The following is an 18371-nucleotide window of genomic DNA, read 5'->3' on the forward strand; positions in this document are numbered from 1 at the left end:
CTGCCACACTACTATGAGATAACAGTACCCTCCGTCAGCTTTTCTACAACAACAGTGAATGGTGTTGGTTGGACTGTCATGCTGCTGCTATTTCTCACCCTGGTGTGCTACCTTGGAGTCTATGTGACCGCACTCCTCTTTGACCCATGTTTTTTTTAACTATCATGATTAGTGACTTTGCCTTTCATGTATTTTTTCGTAAGGCCTTCCTAACAATGGGGAACAAGTTTGCTAGTTTTGGGGGTTTTCCTGTTACATTTTTATTTCTGCATATTTCCATTTGGGGGTCAAATGGACCCCATAGTACCTTCCATGTAATATAATATTTTTCTCTTTTTTTGTTATTTTCACTGAAAATGTGCCCACCATTTTACTGGTGGTACTCTCATCAGCTCCAAGCACCACCCAGCGCTATTCAGGACAGCAGAAGGATGCTACATTTGTCCCAGATCAAAGGACAATAAAACAAAATTAATCTGTAATGAGTACAATAAGTTTCTGTGCAAAGAGCATAGCAAATGGTTGTGCAACCAATGCCAGCAGTAAACGTTAGGCCTACAGTGATGTAAAATAATCAGAAACTTACACATGGAGTGTTGTGCAATATTATTTGGATTTTGTAATACATGTTCTGTATCTGCCTCTACAGTATATAGGCTATTTAAAAGTTCCTAAGACAAATATGCCTGTTTGTTGATTTTTGAGTACAAATGTGTGTTGCATAATATTGTTTGAAGGAAAACTAAATATTGTAATAAACAGTGTTTTTATTCTGGTGATATTGTCCCTAATTCAGCTTGAATCACAGTTTGCTGAAAATTGCAAATAAAATGTTTTCTACAAACTGCGCATATGCTGCGGCCGCATAGCACATCTACGAGCATTCACAGTGCGATCACATCCCTGAAGGATGAGATCACACTTTGATTGACAGCAGCAGCCATTGGGGGGAAATGGTATTGCGGGGGAGTCCGGCCACCATTTTTGGGGCGGCTGCATGACGTCACACTCAGCCACTCCGATCAAGAAAATGGCGACGACCACATGCTTAAGCAGCTAAGCTGCATATGCAGAGGGTCATCATTAATTCTAGCCTCAGAGATGCAATAACAATTGTTTTGCTTGCTGCCAATTAGAATTTTTGAATAGTTTCATGAGTTCTTGTGAAGAACAAAATTTGGTTTATTGCCGTATTTTTTCAGGATAAGTAAAAAAAATATAACCCCATGCCTGTTATCAATGTATCTATTAATATTTCATGATTTTACCTTTCAATACATTTTATTTAAATTACATATTGAACATTTTTGTTTTGGTTTACTTTGTACTTGTCATTTCCAAATAAAATGTTCAAGAAAAATTAATGGGTTCATCTATTGGCATCCAGTGCCAGTTGAGGCAGACCACCAGCCACTGATCACCATTCTCCGCAAACCCCTTAATACTGCCTATGCATAAAACCAACGTTTCATGCTGATGCTCCAAAGGTACCATTTAGATGTTATATACAAACATGACCAGGTGAAGCCTTATCATGTCCTCTCCTCTAGAAACATGGAGGACCTCTAAGATGACACACTTAGGGATGACTTCTGCAAAGGGCCATATTAAGGCTAAGGGCCCCAGGGCAACAAAAGTATGGGGTCCCCCACCAATAAAATTGTCTCTCTTTTACTCCCTTCTCTCTCCTGCTCCCCATCTTCTGCTCCCCCTTAATTTCTGACAATGCTATGCAGTTCATGAGTGGTGAGTTTCAGATTTTCACCAGTTAATGGGATATCTAACATATTGCCAGCAGTCCTCACTATCCACAGTCCAATAGACTAGCAGAAAGGATATTCAGCAAAGCACTTGTAAGATAAATGTTATAGAGATAGTTCTGTCTTGTTTATGGCACACCTTACTTTTGAGAAATACTTTGAGAGATGGACTTCCTTCTTTTTCTCAATGCTTCCTGACCAGGTGCACCCACAGCATCATCCCACCCACAAAGTTCAAACTTAGACCTCAAGTTGAGAGTAACATGCAAGATGCATTGCAGAACTCCAGATTGTGTCAACAAGCCTCTCATGATAAAACATCCCATTGATTAAGACCATTGGGGCAGATGTATTAGGCCTGTTATGTTCTGCAATAGGTTCTTGTCCAGTTCTTCTTCCTGTTTGGAAGGATGGTGGTCATTAGAATGCTTGTAGTCATTCCCAACTCTGTTTTGTTTTCTGAAATTCTAATTTGCTTAAGAGTCCCTGTGTACACATATATACAAAGAAGGACAGTGCAGCAAAGCCTTGTTTTGGTTTAGTAGAGTCCGTACTGCAAGTATGGCAGTACGGGGTGGTACTACGTATCAGTAAGAAATTGCCAGCCGGTACACAGTACCGCCTGGCCGACCGCCATGCTTGCAGCCACTGCTGTGTCAGGGAAGGACAGGGCAGTGCAGCGTGGTCTCTCAGTGCTCAGTCCAACTCTGGTCTCCGGTGACAGCGTGTATCTTCTAAACTTAGGTGCCAGTTCGTTAGCTAATCAGAGCTCATGGATTGGCAGTGGTGGCTCCTGATTGGGTGCCGGCCCACAAGCTTTTATTGGTTCCTGATTGGGTGCCGGTCCGCGAGCTCTGAACTGGCGCCTCATTTGTGAAGATACATGCTGCCGCCGCCGGAGAAAGGAGTCCAACTGAGCACTGAGGGACCATGCTGCACTCTCTTCTCCTCCCCTGACACAGCAGCAGCGACAACATCAGTGGGTGAGCAGATGGGGTAGGGATATGCACCGTGTGGCATTTATGTACCTGGCACTGTGGGGGATATGTGTATCTGGCACTGTGGGGGCATATCTGGCACTGTGGGGGCATATCTGACACTGTAGGAGCATATCTGGCACTGCTGGGAGCATATCCAACACTGCTGGGGGCATATGTGTATCTGGCACTATAGGGGTGTATCTGGCACTGTGGGGGCATATGTGTATCTGGCCCCCATATGTGTATCATGCCACCATTTTCATTGACCCATGGGTGTGGCATGTGGCCACACCCATTTTTTTGTCACGCACACAGTACCACTAAGAAATATTTTCTACTTGCACCACTGAGTAGAGTGAAATTTTGCTAATGGATACCTTTAGTCATCAATCTCTGCTCTGTGCATACTAATATCAATATAATAATCTGCTAACATCTGTTCCATCCATAATATGTATGTGCAGTGGGAGCTCCCCTCCAATGACTCCTACTTCAGCAAGCAATGAGACAGACTTTAGCCAGAGAGTATGTAGGACCTGCAGGGATTGGGATTATTATACAGCCATAAAAGGAAGAAAGACCCTGCACTTCGTCAAATCCAGCAGGTCTGGAGCTATTCAGGGAATAATGAGGCAGATGTATTAAGCCTGGAGAAGTGATAAAGCAATGATACATGCAAGGTGATAATGCACCAGCCAATCAGCTCCAATATGTAAATTAACACTTATGAACTGATTGGCTGGTGCGTTATCAGGATGATGGCATTAAAAGGAGAGGTAATAATCATGGGAGTCTTTAATCTTCCTTATGTAAACTGGGAGGTGTCTGTTGCTAGTTCCACTAGAAGTAGAGACATTTTAAATTCCCTTCAGGGAGCATCCCTCCACCTATTGGTGAGGGCGCCCACTCAGAAAGGCGCAATATTAGACTTAATACTTACAAATGGAGACAGAATATAGGATGTAAAAGTGGGTAAAAACCTGGGATCCAGTGATCATCAAGCAGTATGGTTCAGCATAAAAACAGGGACTGACTCATCCCATACAAAAACAAAGGTGTAGGATTTTAGGAAGGCTGATTTTTTAGGGATGGGAAAATGTGTAAGCAATTCTTTGGCAGAGTGGAGGAACTTGGAAGCAGTGCAAGAGAAGTGGGAAACATTAAAAAGTGCAATATTAAATCAGAGCCGGATTAAGGGCTACATGGGCCTGGAGCTTAAAATGTTCTAGGGCCTATTGTGAGATGCAGAGGAGCTGTGATCGATGTGGGTGAGGCCAGAGCCACGTGGGCGTATACACCTGCTACAATATCAGCTCCACTGTTTCCCTAAGTACATAACAATACAAAAATTGCATACATTTCTGAGAAAAATAGAAAAAACTGTTTCAATGCTTATGATTTATGGCTGACTGTGTGTCCAGGTGGGTGTCTGGTTATCATTATGCTGCCATGATGATGGGCCTATTTTATGTGGAGGCCTGGAGCAGTGGCTCCATCCACCCCATTGTAAATCTGGCCCTGTATTAAAGGCATCAGACCTTTGTATCAAAAGTGTTAGGAAAAACACAAGGAAAAGGAAGACAGTGTGGTTTGCGAAAGAAGTAGCAAATATTGTGAAAGAAAAACAGATGGCTTTTAGGAAATATAAGCAGACACAAAATAATGAAGACAAAGAGATATATCTTGTTAGACAGAAGGAGACTAAGAAGGTAATCAGATGTGCAAAGGCACAAGCTGAGGACAAAATGGCCCAGTCAGTGGGTAAAGGAGGCAAAACTTTTTTAGGTATATAAGCGAAAGGAGAAACACAAAAGGCGGAATTATAAATCTAAAGACAGTGACTGGGAGTCTTGTTGAGGGAGACAATGTAATAGAAGATCATCTTAATAATTATTGTTGCTCAGTATTCGCTACTGAAAGAGAGGGGAAGGGGCCACAGTTAAGTTGCAGGGATATTCAGGACAATGAAACAAGTCCATTTACAGAACTTTGAAAGCTGAAAGTGGACAAATCTATGGGGCCAGATGGGATACATCCAAGGATACTAAAAGAACTTAAAGAGGTGCTGGTAGCACCATTGACAGAATTATTCAACCAGTCAGCTACAGGAGTAATTCCAGAGGACTGGAAAAGAGCGAACGTAGTCCCACTGCAAAAAGTGGAAGCAAGGAAAAGGCAAACAACTACAGACCAGTGAGTCTTACATCAGTAGTAGGGAAATTGATGGAAACACTCTTAAAAGAAAGAGTTGTAGATTATCTTAAATCCTGCAATTTACAGGATCCCAAACAGCATGGATTCACTGGGGAGAGATCATGTCAAACAAATCTTATTGACTTTTTTGACTGTGTGACTAAAGTGATGGATAAAGGTGGAGCCGTGGATATAGCTTATCTAGATTTTAGTAAGGCTTTTGACACTGTTCCACATCGCAGACTGCTAAATAAGCTTGGAAGTTTGGGATTGGATATTAGGATTATTGAATGGATAAGATCTTGGTTGAAGGATAGAACACAGAGAGTTGTGGTAAATGGAGTGCATTCACAGGAGGGAAATGTTACCAGTGTAGTGCCCCAGGAATCTGTACTTGGACCAGTGCTTTTTAATATCTTTATTGGTAACATTGCAAGTGGCATTAAAAGGAAAGTATGTCTTTTTGCAGATGACACAAAGGTATGCAACAGGGTAGACACACCAGGGGGCATATTTACTAAGCTCCCGATTTTGACCGAGATGGTGTTTTTTCTTCAAAGTGTCATCTCGGGAATTTACTAAACTCAAATCACGGCAGTGATGAGGGCATTCGTATTTTTGTTGAAGTCAAAGAAAAGAATTATGAATTAATACACCATCGGTCAAATACGCCTGTTATTTGCTAGAACTCGGTAATTTACTAAAATTTGTATTTCACAAACACTGCCGGCAATAGCCAAACACTGCCGTGAATAAATACAAATCGTAAAAAAAAGCAGTTTTCAAATAGACCTGCTTTTTGTTACCGTGTTCTGATAGGCATGCACGGATCCGTGAGATCCGTGCATGTTTATCAGTGGTAAGGGGTGGGAAAGTGTTAAAAAACTGTAAACAAAAAATGCGTGGGGTCCCCCCTCCTAAGCAAAACCAGCCTCGGGCTCTTTGAGCCGGTCCTGGTTGAAAAAATATGAGGAAAAAAATGACTGTGGTTCCCCCATATTTAATCAACCAGCACCGGGCTCTGCGCCTGGTCCTGGTGCAAAAAATACGGGGGACAAAAAGCGTAGGGGTCCCCCGTATTTTTTGAACCAGCACCGGGCTCCACTAGCCAGGTACATAATGCCAGAGCCAGGTGACACTTTTATTGTGGTCCTTGCGGCCCTGGCATTACATCCCCAACTAGTCACCCCTGGCCGGGGTACCCTGGAGGAGTGGGAACCCCTTAAATCAAGGGGTCCCCCCCTCCAGCCACCCAAGGGCCAGGGGTGAAGCCCGAGGCTGTCCCCCCCATCCAAGGGCGGCGGATGGGGGGCTGATAGCCAAGTGTAAAAAAACAGAATATTGTTTTTAGTAGCAGTACTACAAGTCCCAGCAAGCCTCCCCGCAAGCTGGTACTTGGAGAACCACAAGTACCAGCATGCGGTGGAAATCCGGGCCCGCTGGTACCTGTAGTACTACTACTAAAAAAATACCCAACAAAAAACAGGACACACACACACCGTGACAGTAAAAGTTTATTACATACATGCACACCTCCATACATACATACTTACCTATGTTCACACGAGGCTCGGTCCTCTTCTCCATGTAGAATCCTCGGGGTACCTGTGGAAAAAATTATACTCACATAATCCAGTGTATCTTCTGTTCTTTGTATAATCCACGTACTTGGCAAAAAAACAAACCAGAAACCTGACCACGACTGAAAGGGGTCCCATGTTTACACATGGGACCCCTTTCCCCGACTGCCAGGACCACCCCTGACTCCAGTCAAAGAGAATCCCTTCAGCCAATCAGGGAGCGCCACGTCGTGGCACTGTCCTGATTGGCTGTGCGCTCCTGTAGTGTCTTTCAGGCTCCACACAGCAGAGATACAATGTAGCGCCTATGCGCTCCATTGTATTCAATGGTGGGAACTTTGCGGTCAGCGGTGAGGTTACTTTTGGTCAACCGCTGACCGCAAAGTTCCCACCATTGGATACAATGGAGTGCAAAAATTGGCTACAACCTAAGAATGGGGTGTTTAAATGCCATGGGTGTGTCAATTGCCAGTTCTTGCTACTGGGTGATTCCTTTGTTGATCCAATGACGAACACTAGATACAACATACGTCATCATCTAACCTGTGATAGCCGTTTTGTCATTTATTTAATTCAATGTCCTTGTTCTATGTTCTACGTGGGAAAAACAATAAGGACTCTCAGGGAGAGAATTGCCCTACATCGTTCATGAATTAAAAAAGCGTTAGTCAAAATGGACGCAAATACACCACCAGTCGCACGTCATTTTGCTCTACATAAACATTCTATAACAGACTTCCGTTGTATGCCTATAGACTGTGTTCCCCCACTGAGGCGTGGTGGCGATCAGAATAAGTTGTTTCTCCAGCGTGAGTGCTACTGGATAAATCGACTTAAATCAATTTCTCCCATTGGGCTCAATGAGGAGCAAAGTCTGTCATGTTACTTGTAGTTCCCCTTGCTTATAACTACTATATCAACATCTTGTATTGTTGATCTGTTTGATTTGTGCTAAATTTATTTTTGTAGTGTATGTGGCTCTTATTATTATTTTTATATTTTTTTTTTATTATTTTGTGACTATATTGTCTACACTGGCCGGCTATATACCTAGGTCAATCACCAATTCTAGCACTTTTACCCATAAAACACCAAATTGTAGTTCCTTAATGGCATTTCCTATATATGTTACCACGATTCAGTTGCGTCACTTCCGGTTTCGGAAGCGCGGGTGTGGGAGAATCTGGTGGAGTGTTTAAGTTTATGTTTGTCTCTATGTATCCAGGTGATGTGATAGTGTGCTTACGTTACTATGGGTCCTGTTTTGAAGGTAATCTAGATGGTCACGATTCCTGTTGCTTAGCAATGGGTTCCGTTACGTCACTTCCTGTTCCTGTGCAAGTTGGTGAGACAGGTTTATGGGCAATGTTGCTTGCTCTTGATTGTAACGATTTAGCACTGCTGTTACACTACAGGTGGGTTGAATTTGGTGATTGTGGTGGGTATATAGCCGGCTGCTGTATGTTTGGCAGGTTAATCCTTGACAAAGGCGCAATGGAGGCGCCGAAACAGCTGTCGGGTTCACTGCCACTCTCTTAGCAGGAGGATGCTTCTATGCATTTATGACCACCCTGGCATGATGAGTATACAATTATTTCTGTGATTCTCTGCTATGTATTCCTCTTTGCATGGATTTTTTGCACATTATGACGCTATGGAAACTTGGATGTTTTAAACAGTAAAAACAAGATTTTTGCAGCAAACAGGAGGTGCTGGCTCTGCTTTCCTATATATATATATATATATATATATATATATATATATATTGTACTTGTACTGTGTGGTGCGCTTTGTTCACATACATTAATAATAAGCCCAGTGATCCATGCAGTTTTAACAGAGCTGCAAGTTTTAAAAAAATGGAACTAAAAATATATATTTTATTAGTTTGGTGCTGAAAACATAAAATTGCCAACATGCCATTCACCATATGCAGTGGAAGGAAAGGCTCGGGCCTTGGCCTTTATTTCTGATTATTTCTGGTGGTTATGCAACTGTAAGTGTGGCATCTTCTTCAGCCTCTCATGACGATGCAAGACTTTTTCACTCAGAGTCTAGGAAAGGTGTAAAAAAAAATTAAAACTACTAAAGCAGTAGATAGAGTTGCCACCTCATCCCTTTAATTCTGGACACATATTGATTACACAGGTTCTGTGGCTGATTAAAACCAGGTGAAATGGAGTCTTGAAGTCAGCCAGCCACAGAACCTGTGTAATTAATATGTGTCCAGAATTAAAGGATTAGGTGGCAACTCTAGCAGTAGACCAAGCTGTGCGTTCAAAAACAAAAATGTCAAATCCCTGAAGAGAGTCTAAGAAGAGTGTGCTTGAGTGCTATGTTTGAGCCTGATCTTTCTGATACTGTACTTGCAGAGAAGCTGCCTTCCACCATTTCTGCTCCCTCTGCAAATGTGAGGATGAACAGCAGAGGTATAGCTGATGACATAGGAATTGAAGATGCAACTGTGGAAATTGCAAGACGATGAGGGGGATATTTGTGTAGCTGACATTGGTGCTAATGAGGATGTTTGAGATGTTGTTTGTGTAAGTCGAGCACCAGTAGAAGTGTGGAACCCCCACTTTTTATATGTGTATGTTGCTTACCTCATAAGTCAGCTAAGGTTCTTCACTCCAGTTTCGGAGAAGTGAGAGAGGTAGGTATAATTGACGATACGTGAAAACAGCTTGCTTTTCAAGAAAAACACAGTTTTATTTGAGGGTCAGCAGGGACCTCACAAGAAAGCAGGCACCACTTGGCAATTGGGACAATTTCACAATACAACTTTAGAAAAGAAGACATAAATTATGCATAACAACAGACATTTTCACAGTAGCTTACCGGGCCTAGCAGTGAGACTCTAGACACTCAATCCTATACCACATTAACAGCACTGGTTCCTAATAACTGCTTCACTGTTTACCTTTGCAATAATCTCAATAGACTCTAACTCAGGCCCGCTTCAGTATTAGTATTAACTCTATAGCTATACTTCAGCATAAACAATTTCTCAATAACATTTACCGCTTAAAGTTTGGCAAGATATTTCAATGTACATTACGCATTAGGTACCTGACGGTATTCAGCAGTTGCAGCTGGTTGGCGCTCATAGCAATTTAAACACGCATGGGATAGACATAAGGATATCCTTATAAAGAAATAAGGATCAAATAAGTTTTGAGATAAAAATATGGTTAAAAAAAGGACAGACTAGAACCAAGTGGTTCTTATCTGCCGTCAAATTCTATGTTTCTATGTTTCTATAGGTAGGTTGCAGACAACTTTTATCACGAGGTACAGTAGCAGGTATCAAAAAGATATTTTACAGTACGGGTCGGGTGCGACCAATTATTTCCCCAAAGAGCAGGGTTATGAAATCCCCAGGCACAGATGGGGATGTGTGAGAAAAGAACATGTACATCCTTTCAGCAAATATTAGAAAAGGCTGCCACACGGCATAAGGTATGACCTCGTCTATGGGTAGTAGTTCCTGATGTGTCGGGTTGGGTCACTAAATGGCAAATCCTGTCACTTCTGTGTAACGATATATCCAAGTTTACATATAAACCAGATTCAAGTATCAACAGAGAGCAGTGATGCTGTGGGGATATTGTCTTTTAATAATAAAAGCACCTTCTAGTCACAATAGCAATGAGAGGCCACCCTTACTGCTGAGGTACTGTATTTAGTCATAAAGGGATCAAGGATTCCAGCATCTGTTCCTGGATTCTCAGGTAAATGGGAAATGTCTGTAGACAAGAATAGGGGATGTAATGTTTTCAACTCACCTCTATCAAAGTCAATGGCTGGTACTGTGGTGAGGGACAGGTGCTCTGTGTTACAGCTGAGTCCCATTCACTGTCACTATTAGAGTTACTGTGCGGTGGCCATCTTGTGGCTGGCAGGATAAGCACATGGGTTATGTTGTTGTTTTAGGCCAAAACTCTGTAAATGCTGATATGGGAACAGGGATGACCCTGCAGGGTCCCTTAACTGTGGCTGGTAATTTTGTGTGGTGTTGCTGTTGCCGATTTATAGTCAGAGCTGCTGGGGGTTTGCATACACTGGATTACCGGATATTTCACGTGCCCCTGTGGCTCACCTGGAGTCCTGTGCAATCAATGTGCACACTTGTAGTGACAACACCTCTCCTTTCTGATATCTCCTACCATGACAACGGCAACTTCCCCACCATGCAGGTCAGCGGCGGCGGCTGTGACTCTACACTCACTCAGCAGACTTCACTCTCAGCAGTTCAGTGGAAGCAGTGGTGACTTTATCTTCAGCAGTTCAACAAGTGCTTGCTCTCACAGCAGCTTATGTTCAGTCTTGGTCAACTCCCACAAGACTTCAATCTCTGCACTCCTGCTCTCTCACACGTGCATCCTAGCTCCCTCCTTTTCCTGCACGAGCAGCCAGATCAGCTCCACCAATCACTGTACTCTACAGTCTCATGTTGCCACTGGCTGAGTTAACCCCTTTCAGTGCTGTAGCTTTCTAAGGGTGTCACAGAAGCAGCTCTTGACCATGGTAAGAAGATGGCCATTGTCATGCCTGGGCATTGGACCAACAAATCCACCTCTTATGTGTGGAATTATTTTGACCCAAATCCTGGCAACATTTATCAAGCCATCTGTAGCCTTTGTGGAACCACAGTAAGTAGAGATAGGGACATTAAGCATCTATGAACCTCCACTCTGTTACGTTATTTGCAGTAAACTTATGACAAGTTTTTGATAACATCAAAAACTCATACTAAAAAAACAGTCCAGCATCAGTTAGCTCCCTTCTCTCAACAGCACTTGCAATCTCAACAGCCAACATCTTCATCCTCAATATCCTCAGTAATCATCAGAGGTAGTCCTTCGTTCAATTTGTTAAGGCTAGGTTATTCTTCCCCATTCCAGGATTCCTCAGAAGAATCTTTAAATGCTAGACCTGCTGATGCTGCTGCTGGGGGTGGTTCTACATCCCAGAAGGGGACCAAGAAGACTACTAGTAGTTTTGTAAAAATCAATTGACTGTGAAACAATCCTTTGCAAAGGGGAGTAAGTATGACAGCTCTCACCCAGTCGCACAGCAGATCACTGACGCCATCACGCCTATGCTGTTATTAGTTCTGCGTCTAATATTCACCATTAATGTAGTGGGTTTTACATAGTTAATTGAGGTCTTGTGTCCCCAGTACTAAATTCCATCTTGGTTCCATTTTAGCTGAATAGCCACTTCTGTAACAGGATGTTAAAAAACACAATTATTGGCCTAAAAAATGCCATTGTACCCACTGTCCCACTGGCAGTAGTGGGCAAACTAAAGATGACATGACTATGATAGCCCAGTGGGTGGGCAAATTTACGTCAGCAGCAGAAGCATTATCTAACAAACAATGCCAACTCATTCAGAGGCAGGCTACTCTGTATCACCAGATTCAATAATAGGCATACTGCTGATAACCTCTTAGAAAAATGGAGATGTCATAGCAACATGGCTTACCCCACTTGGACTCTTTTCAGAATTTGTGATTTCTGGTAATTCCACAAATATTGTGAAAGCATTACAGCTGGGTGAATTCCAACACATCCCCGGTTTTGCTCACACGATCAACTTAGTGGTACAGGGCTTTTTAAATAATGACAGGGGCGTGCAGGAGATGCTGTCTGTGGCCCGATACATTTTGGGACATTTTCAGCATTCAGCAACAGCATGCAGGAGATTGCAGCACCTGCAAGAATAGTTTAATTTGCCCTCACATTAAGTGAAGCAAGAGGTGGTAACAAGGTGGAACGCCGCCCTTTATATGTTTTGCTGGATGGAGGAACAGCAAAAAGCCATCCATAGCTATACAAGTCATGACATTTGGAGAGGAGGGGGAATTAGCCCAGCACAGTGGAGAGAACTTTCTGTCTTGTGCAAGGTGCTGAAGTAGCCAAAAGTGAAGTGAGTGCTAACACTGCTAGCTTGAGTAAGGTGATTCCCCTAATTAAACTTTTGGAAAATCAGCTGGAGAAATTGAAGGAGGATATTAAACAAAGCAAAACTGCAAAGTATGCCTGACTTGCAAATCGCCTTGCTAGTATCCACAGGTTGCCAATATCTTGAAATCTTTTCAATACATTTTAGCAACTGTGCTTGACACTAGGTTTAAGTCGTAAACTGTGTCTTTCTTTTCAACTAACTCAGATCTTAACAGATGCAAAGAGCTCCTGGTGAACAAGTTGGCAGCTCAAGTGACATGGCACAATGTCTCTTCATTCAGTTTCTTCAGCAGCAGCCATAAAAAATCTCAGCTTTCCCAGAAGACCCAGTGGTGATGCAGATAAGCCAACCCAACATTTTGACATTTGGTCGGGTCTAAAAATAATTGCCCAACATTACTGACACCTCTACCGTCGCTCCCATCTAATACGATCACTATCCAAAGAATGGTGGAGGATTGTTTTCATGACACCATACAAATAGACATGTCACAGAGTACCTTCGAGTACTAGAAGGAAAAAAACAATTTGGAGGCCCCTGCACAAACTGGCATTGCATTACTCAAGCTGTCCACCATCCAGTGTGTACTCAGAGAGAGTTTTCAGCACAGCCAGGAACCTTGTGAGTGAATGGCGTAGGAGGTTACTGCCTCAAAATGTGGAAAAGATGATGTTCATCAAAATGCACTGGAAATTATACAAGGAAGGCCTTAACCGGAAATTATGTCAATGTACAGTTCTGTAAATGTGGATTCCAGCGGGAACAAATTAATATTGTGTGAGGAAGATGTACACACTGGTGAGGGCGATGATGGCAATGATGATGACATCTTGCTACTGTAGAGCTGTTGCCTTAATAGCTTGTTTTGTGGGGGCCCAAACAAACCAAGCACTTCAGCCACAAAAGTGACAGTCTGTGTCGCTGAAGTGCTTGGTTTATTAAAGTGTCAATGTCCATTTTAGTATCTAACATACTGTATGTGTGAGTGGGAGGACCCAAGAACAAATCCATCTTGCACCAACTTTCATTTCTGCCACTGCTGTGTGGCAATGTTTCATAGATGTGCTATAAACTGTTGTGTGTTTGTGCAGCTGCTATCACTTAGTAACTAACCAGGTCACTGCAGCCTTTGCCTAATAATGGTGAAAACAATACTGTAATCTGTGAGATGGTCAAAATTGACTGGAAACTATTGGAAATTGATGTTATTAAGGTTAATAATACTCTTGAAACAAAAAAAATGGGCCAAATTATGTGATTTTAGCTTTTTCTGTCAAATGAAAAAAAAAATATCCAAAACCAGTCACGGCGGTTTGGCAAATCCAGAGCCACACGACGAATAAAAGCCAAATCCAAATTCAGCAAAAATGCTCCAGCACACATCTCTGGTAGAAATAAATCTTTACATACCAACCCCATTCTTCTGCCTTGATCCTCTCTTCTGTAGACTTTGACATTCTTGTTTGAAAGCATATGGTATACAAACGCTGTAGTACTTTGTGGACAAATTGGTAGGTGTAAAACATTCTGGTGTAACAAGTGATACAGCGTTGCGTTTGTGGATTACAATGACGTGCAGTCATGCAACAGAAGCCTTTGCTTTTCTTCCAGTGGCCTCAATGTCCGAATGACAACAATCAAAACAAAATGTATGTGCAACTGAACAGAGTTCAGTCATCTTTATCAATTTGTCACATGATGAGGACTTCCCAATCTTAAAATTCTGGATGTGGTCTCACAGCCCATGAAAGCATACAGAAAGAAACAGGAGCAACTTGCAGATGTCACGACCCAACAATGATTGAATGCAGAGGATATCATACACAGGATTAGAGATGGTCCCCATCTTATGTCACTGCGATAGTACAACTTGAAATCACTGTCCTTGGCATGGTACAAAAAAGCAGAGTCAGCATATCAGTGCCCTTCCCTTATTACTGTTGTACTTACATTTCCTGATAAGACTGCAGCATAAACGATTTCAACATCAGCATCCCTATCTGCATTGTGCACAGTACACCCATGCTTCTTCAGCATCTCACGTATAAGAGAAATTATTGCTTGCTTGTTGTTTTCATTAGCCAAAATGTGTTCCTTCATGCATGGCCTATAATTAATATTCCTACTGGTCTTGGTGCAGCATCTTATGTGGGCCATGTCCATGATTGTTGGAGCGCCACTGTAGCTATCAAAAACAATTGTAGCTTTTCCATGTTTTCAGAGACTACATAAGGGATTACAATGTTTTCATATGTTTCAATGTTACGGCATGAAATACAATGTAGCAGAGATACACCAACCAAAACATACTGGTTTGTACACTTTCTTCAGCTACTTACATGCATACATTGTGAGTGTATTTGAGCATTGCATGAGCTAACTGAGACTTGTCGGCTTTCCTCAACATACTTTGTGATTCAAATAGTGCTGGAGGCATTTGGACAAAATTTTGATAACAGTAATTTCAAACCATGAAGAATGAAAGCCAAGGTCATTTCTTCATTAAGGTCACTTGGAGATGGATATACATCTACTCTAGAAGAGTTAAGGGACTTGGCAACAATTCTTATTATTCTTTCTGGAGCTTCTATTAAGTAAATCTTCTGATGCTCAATATCACATTCTTTCAACATTCTTCCCCCCGCCATACCCCCCCCCCCCCCCCCCAGTAAAGTCTGCCATCTCAGCTCATGTCAGTAAGCAAGATGCAGTCTGTGAGACTGCACTGGCTACATCATGAATGACAGTGAATTCCCATTGAAAGTCCTACCTGCCAGTGACACAAGGTCAGGCAATCCCATTGGGTGGTGTTTCCTCTCTCTGGAACTGCCAGAATGGGCTTTGATTAGTAGACAGCTGCCTGTAGGAAGCCACTCCCTGGCTTTCAAGTAGCCCTAGCTGACTTCTGATGCAGACCATAGAAGCCGGGGTTTTACGCATGTGCAATACTATTGCCTCTACTGTGAATGCGCCAGTCCCGGCGCCTGTCAGTTACATTGTGCAGGCAGAGGGGACAGGGTAACAGCGACCAGGCAGCAGGGTAGGAGCTACCACTGTTTACCACATCTTTCTTCCCACTTTCACCAAAAATGCTAACATTCTCTTCATAATGTTATAACAGTTTTCTTTTCATGTGCCTATAGTCGTAGGCATAGCTCTGACTCCATTGAATGTATTATTTCATTTTGAAAATGTAGGTCACCAATCAGCAGTTGTTCTTCATCATTCTCTTCAAAGTTAAAAAAGGTCTGAAGGAATGTGTGGTATTGTTTTTCATTATTTGGTCACCCTTTCTTCGAAAGACTTGTTAAGGGAAGACTATTCGGGAGGGATGTTTTTCCCACTTCAAAAATGTATAATACTCTAATGGCCTCTTACCTTAAATGACCATTCACTACGGCTTTCACAGCACTTATTTATGATTTCAACAAACTATGAAGTTCTTACTTTCACATGCTCTAATGTAGGTTTATGTTAAGAAGAAAAGTTCACAAAGGTATCACAAACCAAACAGTGTGTGTCACTACAAACTAGGCCTTATTATAAATTAGGACTTTTACTTGGTATTGCTTATCTCTGGTCTGTCATTTCTTTATTTCAATGTTCTTTTTATCTGTAAATATTTTCAAACATGCAACGTGAAGACTTATTCCAGCAACTGCAACAACATCGCTTCCACGGCTATGGCTGGTATCATTTATACCATCTGCTCCTTTTTGCGAAATTTCTACTTCCTCTTGTCCACTGTCCAATTTATCCTTACAAATAACACACAATTCAAAGATCTCCGTTCGTAACGGCAAAATTTCAGTCTGAAACAAAAGGGAAACACAAATTATAAGTAAAAATACACAAAATATTAATAATTATACACAAATAAGCATAAAATATTACAAAATTCACATCTGGACCACCATTTTGAAATTTGTGATTTTAGCTGTTCTTGTAAAAAAAAAAAAAAATAGAGATCCAAAACCAAAGGCTGGTTTTAGCAAAACCGAAACACAAATTTTACACAGATTAAAAACCAAAACTAAAACATAGAGGTCAGCGCACATCTGTCATCTTTATATATATGTTTATATATGAGCATGGCTACATCTGTATATAACTATCATGAGCTTGTTATTTCAAGAGCAGCACCTCACAGTGGAACCCCTGTTAGCAGGAATCGAACAAATAGACACAAATGAGAATATCCAGAGGGCACTAAGATTTTCAGTTTGATTGTCCAAGTGAATAACAACGACATAAAATTCAACCAGAACTTGATTTCAAGAATTAGATTTTCTTCATAAAAGCTTGGGCCACCAATAATATTCAAATCAGATAACCTGGAAAATACCATCTCACCAGAGAATACACCCCCAAAAAATGGCACAAAGGGGTTTTTATTAGTTGAATATCTGAATTTGTTTTATTTAAAATATTCAGAATGATAACTCTAAAATGCTTCTTACATCATAGAAATGGTGTCACAGAGACCCAACAGCTCTATGGTGGAGGGTCGCAGCATTAACCAATGGATCAAGTCACCGATACCCTATGTGTTTCATCCCTTGCATAGGACTTCTTCAGGGTTAGAATCTCGAAACAAGGGGTGATACATAATAGGTATGATGTACACATAAACCACGGGAAAGGGAAGAAATCAGCTGAGAAAGAAATTTATACATACCACATTCTATGACTGAATACAAGAGATACACAATTTACTTGAGGATTTCATTAAGAAATAACTCTCTCTGAGAGACCTATACTGACCTATATGGATAGAATGGATAAACCATAATGTAGTCTATAATTGGGACTTAGTATAAAAAAATGCAATTATCCATAAATAATGAAGTATGACCATATAATGATGGTAAATTCGCTAAGCAATAATACATTTTATATGCTTACCACAGTCTGTGACTGAATATAAGAAATGTATAATTCACTGGAGAATTTAGCTAGGGAGCAATTATCTCTGAGACACAGATAAAAACATTTATGGATAGATTGGATAAAACAGAATACCTGTATAAACTATTACTGTGGCTTAAATATCCCCACCTGATTATACATAGGTGAAAGAGCATAACCATATAGTCACGGTACAAAAAAACAAAACCATATTAAAAAAAATCATATAAAAATGGTACAGAGAAAGTGATCCATTATTTAAAGCATTCCATTTTTTTTAAAAGGACTATATGATCATAGTGCAAAAATACATAACTATATGAACAATTAATTGATTAAAAATCATTCCATTATTGTAAAGAAGAGCTAACCAGAATCAAGTGGAGAATTCTATAATACTCACTTCAGGTCCCCTCTTAATTTATAGACATCAACAGTGCAAGCTCCTGCTTGTCCAAAGGCTGCAGCAATGCACCTGATACCAACCATCTGCCTTTTAAACATAATGCTCCCTGACATCACTTCCTACACTGGATCAAAGGCATGGTGGTGTACCCATTGTAAGAATGCAGTGGACTAATTATGGCCCCCATATTAAAAAAAGTCAGAAACCTTCTAATTAGGTGGTTGACTGAAACAGGGGTGCCAGACCAGACTTTCCGTCTGTCTTCCACCACAATTACTTCCTCAAAGCCTGAACGTCCACTGTTAGCCAATAGTCATCAGGGGACCAAACAAAGTCCTTCAATACTGCAAGTAGACAAGGAAAGTCTTTTAGGTGTGATTTTTGGCTTTTTACATAGGGTTGCTATTACAAATCTAGAAAATGCAACAAATTTGCAGTTAGAGAATTCACTTCAGAAATAATTGATCTCCCTGGTGGACATTTTTTGTCTTTATGGACTTTAGGGAGATGATAAAAAATGTGTATCTGGGGGTGTGTCACAAAAAGATAGTCAAACTCTTCTTTGCAAATG

The sequence above is a fragment of the Pseudophryne corroboree genome, chromosome 1 (assembly GCF_028390025.1).
Source record: "Pseudophryne corroboree isolate aPseCor3 chromosome 1, aPseCor3.hap2, whole genome shotgun sequence".
In the NCBI taxonomy this organism is placed as follows: Eukaryota; Metazoa; Chordata; class Amphibia; order Anura; family Myobatrachidae; genus Pseudophryne; species Pseudophryne corroboree.